Below are 10,607 nucleotides of genomic sequence, written 5' to 3' on the forward strand. Positions count from 1 at the left end.
CCATTTTGATGGAAAGCTCTTGACCAGCATCGATGGTAGCGGCCACAGTCATCACCTGGTAATTGTTGTTACAGGGGATGGTAAGGAGATCCTGACAATCCCTAAGATCCCTGCTGGAACTGGCGAAGCAATGGGAGCGGCAGTGCTAAGAACTCGAGAAAATGGCCGGAAGATTTCCGCAAGCAACAAACATTGGTTAATTACCTCCTCCAACTTCGTTGGTGGAGGTAATTAACAAGGAAGAGAAATGGAAGTAAGAATGTTACTCCTTGACAGAATTGCGATCCCAACTCTGATACGTGGAAGTAAGACTTGCATGCTGTTAGTGGAACTAGTCATGAGGGAAAAGAAAGGAAAATTGTTATATGAAGTTATTTGGAGAGACAGTCAGAAAAATGAGAAAGTTAATGAGAGCTGTTTTGTTGAGGTGGGTATGATAGAGGGCAGAAGTACCCTGAGATGGAGTGCTAAGGACTTGTAGGGTGAGGGGTAGGTATAGGGTTTTTTTCGAATGGAGGGAGGGATTCCGGTGTGAAGTTATAGAGAAGAAAAAAATAATTAACAATTTGTAGTCGAGGTGAGTCAGGGATCATACTAGGCAGCTAGAGGGTTAGGGAAGGTGAAGTTTGAGGGATTTTGCAGGTTGTAAGGGTGACAGAGAAGGGTGTGAGATTTGGGAACGATATAAGAGAGAAATAAAAAAAAAAACGAGGTAGAAAAGACCATTAGGAAAGAAAAATTAGAGAGTGCAAGAGAGTTAAAAATAATTGGGAAAAAAGCAAAATAAGGATAATTTGCAACAGCAGAAACTATGCACTTAGCACACAAAGCATGAATATGTTATTCATTTTCTCAGCACTCTCAGTGTAATTACAGGGACAGATTTTGAGCAACAAAAAGAAATACTTTCCTCACTCTACAAACATTTGACTATATCAGTGATGTCTCTTGCCTCCCTGGCATCGGCACTCATCCTATCTGACAACAAATACAGCACCCTGCAGACGATACAGCACAACACCCTATGCATCATCCCCAGATGCAAGAAAATCCATTCCCACAACTCACACTTTGAAACTATAATCCTCTCTGATAGGTGATATTTTAAAATGAGAGGCACTGACTTCTATGTGGCAGGTGTTGCTAACCTACAACATCCCTGTCATTGCATGAATGAGGTTTACAATACAACGAGGTACACACAACAAAAAAACTATCGTTACACTTTCTGCGCGATATAAAATGACACACGAATGAAGGTTTTTGATAACAGCCTCCTCCATTGGTATCCCTGCGTGTGTTTGTTGCATATTTATTATAAGCTATATCCATTGCTTCTCCCATGCATATTTCTACTTCGTCCTATTTGGCAACTCACCCACTGTCAGGCTTACCAACCCTAGCGAGACAGCCAGGTTGTTCAGTATGAAACACATCGGACCCCCCTGTAACGATAGTTTTTTTGCTGTGTGTACATAAGAGAATCCTCACACCAGTTACCAAACCCTCTTCAACAACATCTCATATCCAAACACTCTAATACATGCAATGCAGAAACACGTGCATACGTACCTCACCCACAGGGCAAAACAATACCGTGATCACAAGTCCAGCCTGATGATATTCACCCATCAATGAGCTTAGCTAGGCATAGATCAAGACATCATCTAGTCCTCCACAGTCAAAAGCTATAGTTGAGGTTTGGTGGAGTCACACATGAGACGCCCCACTTGTACGGGAGACCCACACAACGCAATACGCATTACGGAACCTTGCAAATAACATATTACACTATGACACAGGCGTAACATCAGTGGTATAAGGTATCTCCACCAACATACCCATATCCCACACCAAGCCCTCTTCCTCCCATCATCCCCAGACATCACCTTTTGCTCCCCAAACCTCACCTCCACAACATCATGGAGAGTGGTCAGAATCCTTGGATCTGATCACCTCCCAGTCATCATCACTACCAAAATCAGAATCACCCCAGCTGGCCACAGACACACATACACTAAGTATTAGAGAACCAACTGGGCTACCTTCACAACTGAAATAGAACAATATTTCGAAACATTAAACACTTCATCCATCACAAACATCAACAGCGCTGTGAACACTTTCAATACAATTATACAAAACGCAGACACAAGACACATCCCTAGAGGCAACAGAAAGAGACACAACCCCAACTTCACACCAGAAATTCAAGGCCTCATCAGTCAACGGGACACACTACTACACTCCCCAACACCCCATACACAAGACACCGTACAGCAGATACAAGAACTCAACACTCAAACAATGAAATATCAGAACAGCAAACACTAAATTGGAATAATTATCTCCAAACACTTGACCACAAAACAAACACTAGCAAACTTTACAAAACACTAAAGAGCATCACACTCTCCAACAGTAAACCACAATCGCTCACTGCCATCACAACAACAGATACCATACCTTCAAACAAACAACAAGCAAAAACTCTCATCAATCCTTTTACACGTGTCAGCCATCTACACCCCCATCGTGACGACCGACGTATCATCCGACGTAAGAGACAGTTCTCCACAGACCCAGACTTCGCACCTTGCACTTACAACCAGACGAAACACATCATTAGCAACCCTAACCACTCATCTGCCTGTGGACCAGACAACATAAACAACATTCACCTCAAACACCTTGGATCACAAGGCATACAAGCACTCACCAGTATATCAAACTACAGCTGCTCACACAACTTAATACCCAACATCTGGAAACATGGCATTATCATCACTATCCACAAACCCAACATAGACCCCACGTTACCTTCCTCACACCTCCCCATCACACTCCTCTGCACCCTCTCTAAAGTCACTGAACGACTGGTATTAGTTACACCTCACACACCTCTAGCCCTATCACATCATGGCTTTAGGCCACTACACTTCACAAACACTCTTCTTACAGACCTTACACAGAGAGTTTTTGACGGCATGAATTCAGCTAGGACCTCACACAGAACACTCATAGTCACAATAGACATTAGAAAAACTTTTGATGCCATCCCCTGCCACAACTTCACAAACAAAACATTCAACACAAAAATGCACAGTAACACTCAGAGATGGCTGGCAAACTACTTAGCAGGCAGATGTGCACATGTAGCATTTGCCTGTCAGTCTTTGAACATCAGAAGCTTCACAAATGGTGTCCCCCAAGGATCTGTTTTGTCCTCTACACTCTTTAATCTATACATGCACGACATACCTACACCTTACACACCAGATACACATAGCTTCCTATGCAGATGACATAACACTTACATGTACACACCAAAACGCAAACACAGCTGCAAACATTCTCCAACCTTACCTCAACACACTGCACGAATGGTTCATCACAAACAGGCTCAAAATAACCCCAGCCAAATCTACAGTGACCCTTGTCACAAACCGGGCAGCAGAACATAGTCACATCCCACACCTCACCATAAACAACACTCCCGGCCCTACCACACACACACACACACACACACACACACACACACACACACACACACAATCCTTGGTGTAACATACATCAGTGTCATTTAAACAACACATCACAAACATTAAAAATAAAATAACACCATGACTCAATGCCTAGTCACTCGCCCATACACTATTTGGACACGACAAAGAAACCATCACCACAATATACAAACAATATATACGTTCAGTGATGAATTATGCAAGCCCTGCTTGGTCTCGTAATCTCACTAAAACACACTACAACATTCTACAGACCATACAGAACAAGGCCCTAAAAATAATCACAGGCTGCACAGCTACCACACACACAGACCACATACATCAAGAAACCAAAGTCCTCAAAGTCAAGGATCACCTAGGCATGCGAGGCACCCAAATTCACGCTGCAGCCTCCACAAACCCCACAACATCCACTACACTACATGGCAGCACATCCACACATACCAAGGAACATCAAAACAACACCAAGCACATGATATCATACACAAATACTGTCATCTCTCCCCCGCCTCAGACCAGCTTCCAGAAGCATATCCATACTCATATCACTCGCTGCTCCATTCAGTCACTTAAAGACAACACACAGGTGAATGCACGGCCTGCTGATATCCACCCTTCTGAATTCTATCTCCCTCTTGAGGACAGGGTTCACCTGGCCAGGCTGAGATGTGGGCATCATCCAGCACTCTTAAATTACCAGAAGAGGCTGGGTGGCTCCATTGCTGATGCCTGTCCAAAATGTAACACAGCACCCCATACTATTAAGCACATTATGGAAGATTGCATTGTACACAGTCACCTATGCCAACAACACAACATACACTCCTTGAGAGCTCTGTGGGAAAGCCCAGTCTCGGCCACACCCTTCCTTAGGGACTCGGGGCTGTTCGGCCAGATTGCCTAGGGAACAACTACTACAACTACTACTACTACAAGTGAATGGTGAAGGTGGCGTGGCAAAGTAACTTAAACCATTTGATACGATACATAATTGATTTGTGGAAGTGTTTAAGGTTAAGCTTGGATAACAGGAATCAGTTGACAACAATCAATCGGTTTTCAAGGGTACATGGAATGCTGAAGAGTCAAAATTACACGGCAAGACCGACTTAAACATTTTTGTTCCGATTTTGAGAGAGCAGTGGAAGGGTCTGAGATCAGACAAGTGGCCAACTTGGTATTCTCTTTTCAGGCTAGACTATTGATTCTGAAAACAGACAAAGGTTAGGTTACCAGCAATTTCAAATGCTTGGCCGCATAACTCTAACAGTTTGTATTCAGTCTGGACGAAACTTGGTGAAAATATTAATGGTCAGTCATGGATGGAGCAACCTAGTTTTGATAACTATCAGTTGACGGTCAAATCATAGGGCAAAGGTAAACATTCGGTCCTTAGACGATTTGTAGGGCACGATTGTTGCAAATTCTGACTGCTTCTTCTTGTTTCCTTTGTATGCATTATTCTTTATTGCCAGTATGTACGAAATATCATTTTAGATGATAATATATGTAGGCTAACCATGAAATTAATGCTTCACCTCTCTGGATCTCGTTTTTCCATACCGATATCTATAATACAGATTCTATGGATGACAGTTTCAGCAAATATTACAATAATTAAATATTCATGGTTGAAATGGGTGCATTTACAGCTGAAGTGTCATTGCATCCCATCAGAGGGTATTATTATAAGCGATAGTGAACATCACTCTACCATCAACTGAATAACGTTTCATTTATCTCTTGTTACTCCCGTCTCATTAAGTCACCTTTTTGTGCTGATCACAATCTTCTTTACAGCCTCATCCTTTGTTATCCTCCATCTTATCATTCATTTGGTCTTCCCGTCATGGACTCTCTCTTTCTCTGTCTGTCTGTCTGTCTGTCTCTCTCTCTCTCTCTCTCTCTCTCTCTCTCTCTCTCTCTCTCTCTCTCTCTCTCTCCCTTCCCCCTCATTCTCTTTTTCCTCTTCTCTCTCATCATCAATAATTCTTTTTTTCTCCCTCCTCCCAGTGCCCATCTTTTAGTTTCCCTCTACAATGGCTGCACCCTTCTGCTCATCTCATAATTCTTTCTCCTCTGCCTCTTCTTTTTTCTGATTTTCTTTCTATTCTATATTTCTATTTTGTATTTGTTCCTTCTTTTCCATACTATTTGTCCTCAAGTTTCATGCCGTATTCCATCCTATCTTTAAACCCATTCATACTTTCCCTCTGTCTATTGCCCGTCTCCTGTTTACTCTTTCTCCCATTCCTCATTAGTCCTTTTTTGCATTACTATGCAGATTTGTGATACTTTTATCATGTTTTCATCTGTTTTCTTTATCATTAACCCACATTTTCTGCTCGCATTCTGTTTCGTCTATTTTCCTTCCTAAATTTACTTTTTCTGCCACACCCATTCCACTAACCCTCTATTGCCTTCCCACTTCACCTTCCTGCCATTTCCTAAGTGATTCCCGGACCCATAAACAAAGAACTAAACCACCCGCCCCTCGTTACCCACGCTAGCTAATCCCTCCCTCCTATCGTGGCCAATGGCGTGGCAGTATTAACCAGGAATTGGTGGGGAAGTTGGTCAAAGTTGCTGTTTTGGGACAATGTCCCAGGTGACTTGAGCATCAGGAAATCTTGGGAAATGGTGGCTAATTAAAAACAAGCGTACAGAAGCCAAATTAATGAGAAATCGAAAATAAGTAGACGGAGAGAGTAAACAAAATCTAAGATGACATGAGAATAAGAAAGGAGAGAATGATTAGGCTACATGCGGGAGGGAAGCAGGACGAGGACAGAATCATGTCGCAACCTGGATATGTTTAAATGACGACCAGTGGATGAATGCTAGGACTAAGCTTCGAGAAAAAGGTGGGTGGAGTTTAAAGAACACATTTCATCTTGTGAAACAGGAACAGAAGAACACCCCATAGGAATAAACTTCCCCCACATTTTGTTCCATCTGATTATGTTGTTCTTGCAACCGCAACTGTATAACACATTTTGCATTTGAGTATAAGTTCCGTCAATATCTATCTATCTATTGCCAGACGCCTCAATCCCGTTTGGGGTGGCCACAAACAAAACGCCTCCACGTAGCCCTGTCCCCTGCCATTTCAAAGCCCTGCTCCAAACTCACACACCCCTTTCTCATATACCTTTCCACCTCAACCCTCCATCTCATCCTCGGCCTCCCCCTCCCTCTTCCCCCCTCCACCTCACTCACATACACTCTGATCGTCAGTCTTTCACCCTCCAACCTCTCCACATGGCCAAACCACCTCAGTGTGTTCCTCATAAAGCTTCCTATCATATCCACATCAACACCACAACGCTCCTTTATATCCTCATTCGTCAGCCTATCTCTCCATGTGACTCCACAGGCTCCTCTTAACTCATTTCCACTGCTCTCACTCTTGACTTGTGTCTTTCCAACAACGTCCAAGCTTCACTTCCATACGTTAGAGTTGATATCACAATACTGTCATGTAGTAACTTTTTCACTTCCATGCTCATTTCCCTGTTTCTTATCACTGCTTTCAAAGAATCAGCAACCTTTCTTCCCTGCTGTACCCTTTCAAGCACTTTACCTTCCAAACCTCCATCCTTACTCATTACACTACCCAAGTACTTAAACGTACTCACATTTTCCAATTCCTCACCATTCAACCTCACTGTACATTCACTAACTTCACCTCTCTCAAAGACCATCACTTTACACTTCCCTACATTCACCTTTAGATTCCGTTTCTTACACACTCTTCCAAACTCATCCACCAAGCCTTCCAGCTCCCCTTCGTCTTCACTCAACAACACAGTATCATCTGCAAACAACCGTACAGGGAGTTTCCAAACACTATCTTCTCTCATCAGGGCCACTCCAATATCCACTACCCTACCTTGTACCTCTTTTATTACCCCATTCATGTACAGATTGAACAACCATGGAGACATGACACATCCCTGTTTCAACCCAACCTTCAAAGAGAAAAATTCACTTAGTTCACCATCCACACGCACTGCAACCTTAGCACTATCATACATACTCTTCACAGCATTCAACAACTTCCCATCTACTCCATATATTTTTAATACTTTCCACAATCCTTGTCTATCCACCCTGTCATGTACTTTCTCGAAATCCATGAAAGCCGCATACAACTTCTTTCCCTTCTCTAGAAACTTTTCCACTAAAGATCTGAGAATGAATATCTGATCTACACAACCTCTTCCCTTCCTAAAGCCTCCCTATTCTTCTCCAACTAATTCCTCTGTTCTTTCTCTAACTCTGTCAATAAGTATCCTACCATACACTTTTCCTATTATACTAAGAAGACAGATGCCCCTATGATTACCACACACTTCTTTTTCCCCTTTCCCTCTCTACAAGGGAATAATTATACCTGACTTCCAATCCTCCGGGACTCTACCTTCCTCCCAGGCCAATCTATACATCTTCCACATCCATTCTACTACAATCTCTCCCCCATGTTTCAGCATTTCACCACACACTCCATCAATTCCTGGGGCTTTCCCCAATTTAACTTTCTTCATTGCTACCACAACTTCTATCCTACTGATTTCTTCCTGTCTTCTCACCTCCCTCCTTCTCCCAGCCATTCCCCAGCCACTTACTCGCATTACTTCCATCCTGTATGTTCAACAATTCCTTAAAGTATTCTCTCCATCTGCTCACTTTTTCTCCTTCTCCACTAGTAATCTACCATTTTTATCTTTCACTCCCCTGCTAACCTCACTTCCACCCTGTCTTACTCTCTTCACCTCTTTCCAGAACATTTTCTTACAGTCCCTCCACTTTACATTCAAATTCCTTCCAAATTCCTCATCCACTCTCTTCTTACTCTCTCTTACTAATCTTTTCACATCTCTCTTTCTTTCTACATATAACTCTCTCTTCCGCCTCTCGACGCCCCTATTTCTCATCCATTCATTGTATGCTTTCTTCTTTTGTGCCACAGCCTGTCTCACCTCTTCAGTCCATCACGCTGTTCCTTACACCCCCCCCTCCGTCTTCTCTTCCTCCCACACACCACATCACATGCTGCACATATTTCTTCTGTAAATTCATATTTGCCCAATCGTTCCTCCATTTCTCTCTTATACTCTGCCTTTTTCTCATCCTCTTGTAACCTTTCCACTCTCCTTGCAACTACTCTTTCCTCTCGCCTTTCCCTTCTTCTATTTCTCCATCTTACTTGGATCCTAATTCTGGCCACCACCAAGTAGTGGTCAGAAAGTCCACTTCCCCCAACCTCTATAAGCTCTTGCATCCATTACACATCTTTGCATCCTTTCATCCACACACACATAATCAATCATTGCCTTCCTTTCATTCAGTTCACCACCCACCCTTCTCATCACTCGCCATGTATACCTGTGGATCATTTTATGCCTGAAGAGGGTATTGGCTATCACCAACCCCCTCCCAGCACAAATGTCCACTAACTCACTGCCATTCTCATCTATCTCAGCAGGCACACCCCACTCACCAACTATTCCATCCACCTTCACATTCCCTACTTTACCATTCATATCACCGATGAAAAACACTCTCATTCCTTCCAAACTTTTCCATGCACACTTCCACATTTGTCCAGAACTCTTCTCTCACTCTGCTAGCACGATCTTGCGTTGGCGCATACACACACACAATCGCCCACATTTGTATTCCAACTTTCAGCCTTACCCACACAATCCTTGACCCAAGTGATCCATACTGTCTTATGCTCTTCTTCCATCTTTTACTCACAACTATATACACTCCTTCCTTTGCCCTCTCATTCTCACCTACTCCTGCACATACACCCCATCCATACTCCCATTCTCTCACACTTTCTCCTCTCCATTTTGTTTCAGTTATTCCACATTCATCCACTTTCGCAAAAAATTCAGTTTTGAATTATTCCTTATGCAGGAAAAATTTATATCACAATTATACTCAAAGGTTTATCTTCGGGATGATGTGCGATGTTTCTGTAGTGATTCATACCATTCCCGTGGAATGAAAGTCAGTGTCTTCCTTCTTAGGATTAAATGTCCACACTGAATATTATTAGGCCAGTATTTCTTACGGAATTCGAAGAACTCACATTCATAAACTGAGAACGCCTGGCACAGGGTTCCTATCTGTTTTGTGGTGGGCGAGGGGGAGTAGCGGTGGAGGTGGATCTGGGAAAGAGATTGACAGCTAAAAAATAGGGAGAAGAAACCAAGGAATGATGGTGAAGGGTGAATGAGGGGAAACTTGGAGGTTTGGAGGAAAAGCACGGAGAAGGAAATGGAGGAAAGATGGTGTGGACTGGGTGGGGGGAAGGCACGAGACCAGGAGGGAAACCGGGGAGATAGATAGATAGATAGAGAGAGAGAGAGAGAGAGAGAGAGAGAGAGAAGTGAAAAGGAAAATCTATAGAATGCCATTAGAGACGGGTTAGACAGAAAAGAAAAGCAAGAGAAAATATATTAAACAGAAAGGGGAGGAAGTGTTGGGAAATATGCTATCGGTAAAAGGTTAATTGGGATTTAAGAAGCAGAACTGAGAGCCTGCATACATAAATATGTGAGTGAAATAGAAATTCAAAGAAAATGAAGGCAAAGGATATCATGTAAACAGCAGTAATGAACTACCACAAGGAGGGAAAAAGAGGAGAAGGAATGGATAAACATGACTAGTATCTTTTTTGGTCTTTCGATACGTCCATCATAACCTCCAATTGTAAATCCTCCTCCTCCTTCTCTTCATCATCATCATCATCATCATCATCAGTCATGTATTCATGCTGATTCTTCCAAATCAAACTCCATTCATGTCTTACATTGCCCTACCCAAAAACAGCACAGAAAACCTGAACAGCTCCTGAGACACAGTAACTGTACACATTCCACAGTGCTTTTCTAAACACAGGTTGCCTCAGTATTTTTAGATTAACCTTGGAGTATAAACATTGATTTTTGTAACAAAAACACTAAGGGTTTATTTATACCCCAGTAAAAACAAAATAGTAAATATGCAGATATATTAAATCTATCACTTGCACACTAAGTTAAAGGCATTATAATATTACCTAAACTG

This window comes from Coenobita brevimanus, chromosome 72, assembly GCF_032717465.1.
Source record: "Coenobita brevimanus isolate Jiangsu-jjx chromosome 72, ASM3271746v2, whole genome shotgun sequence".
Classification (NCBI taxonomy): domain Eukaryota; kingdom Metazoa; phylum Arthropoda; class Malacostraca; order Decapoda; family Coenobitidae; genus Coenobita; species Coenobita brevimanus.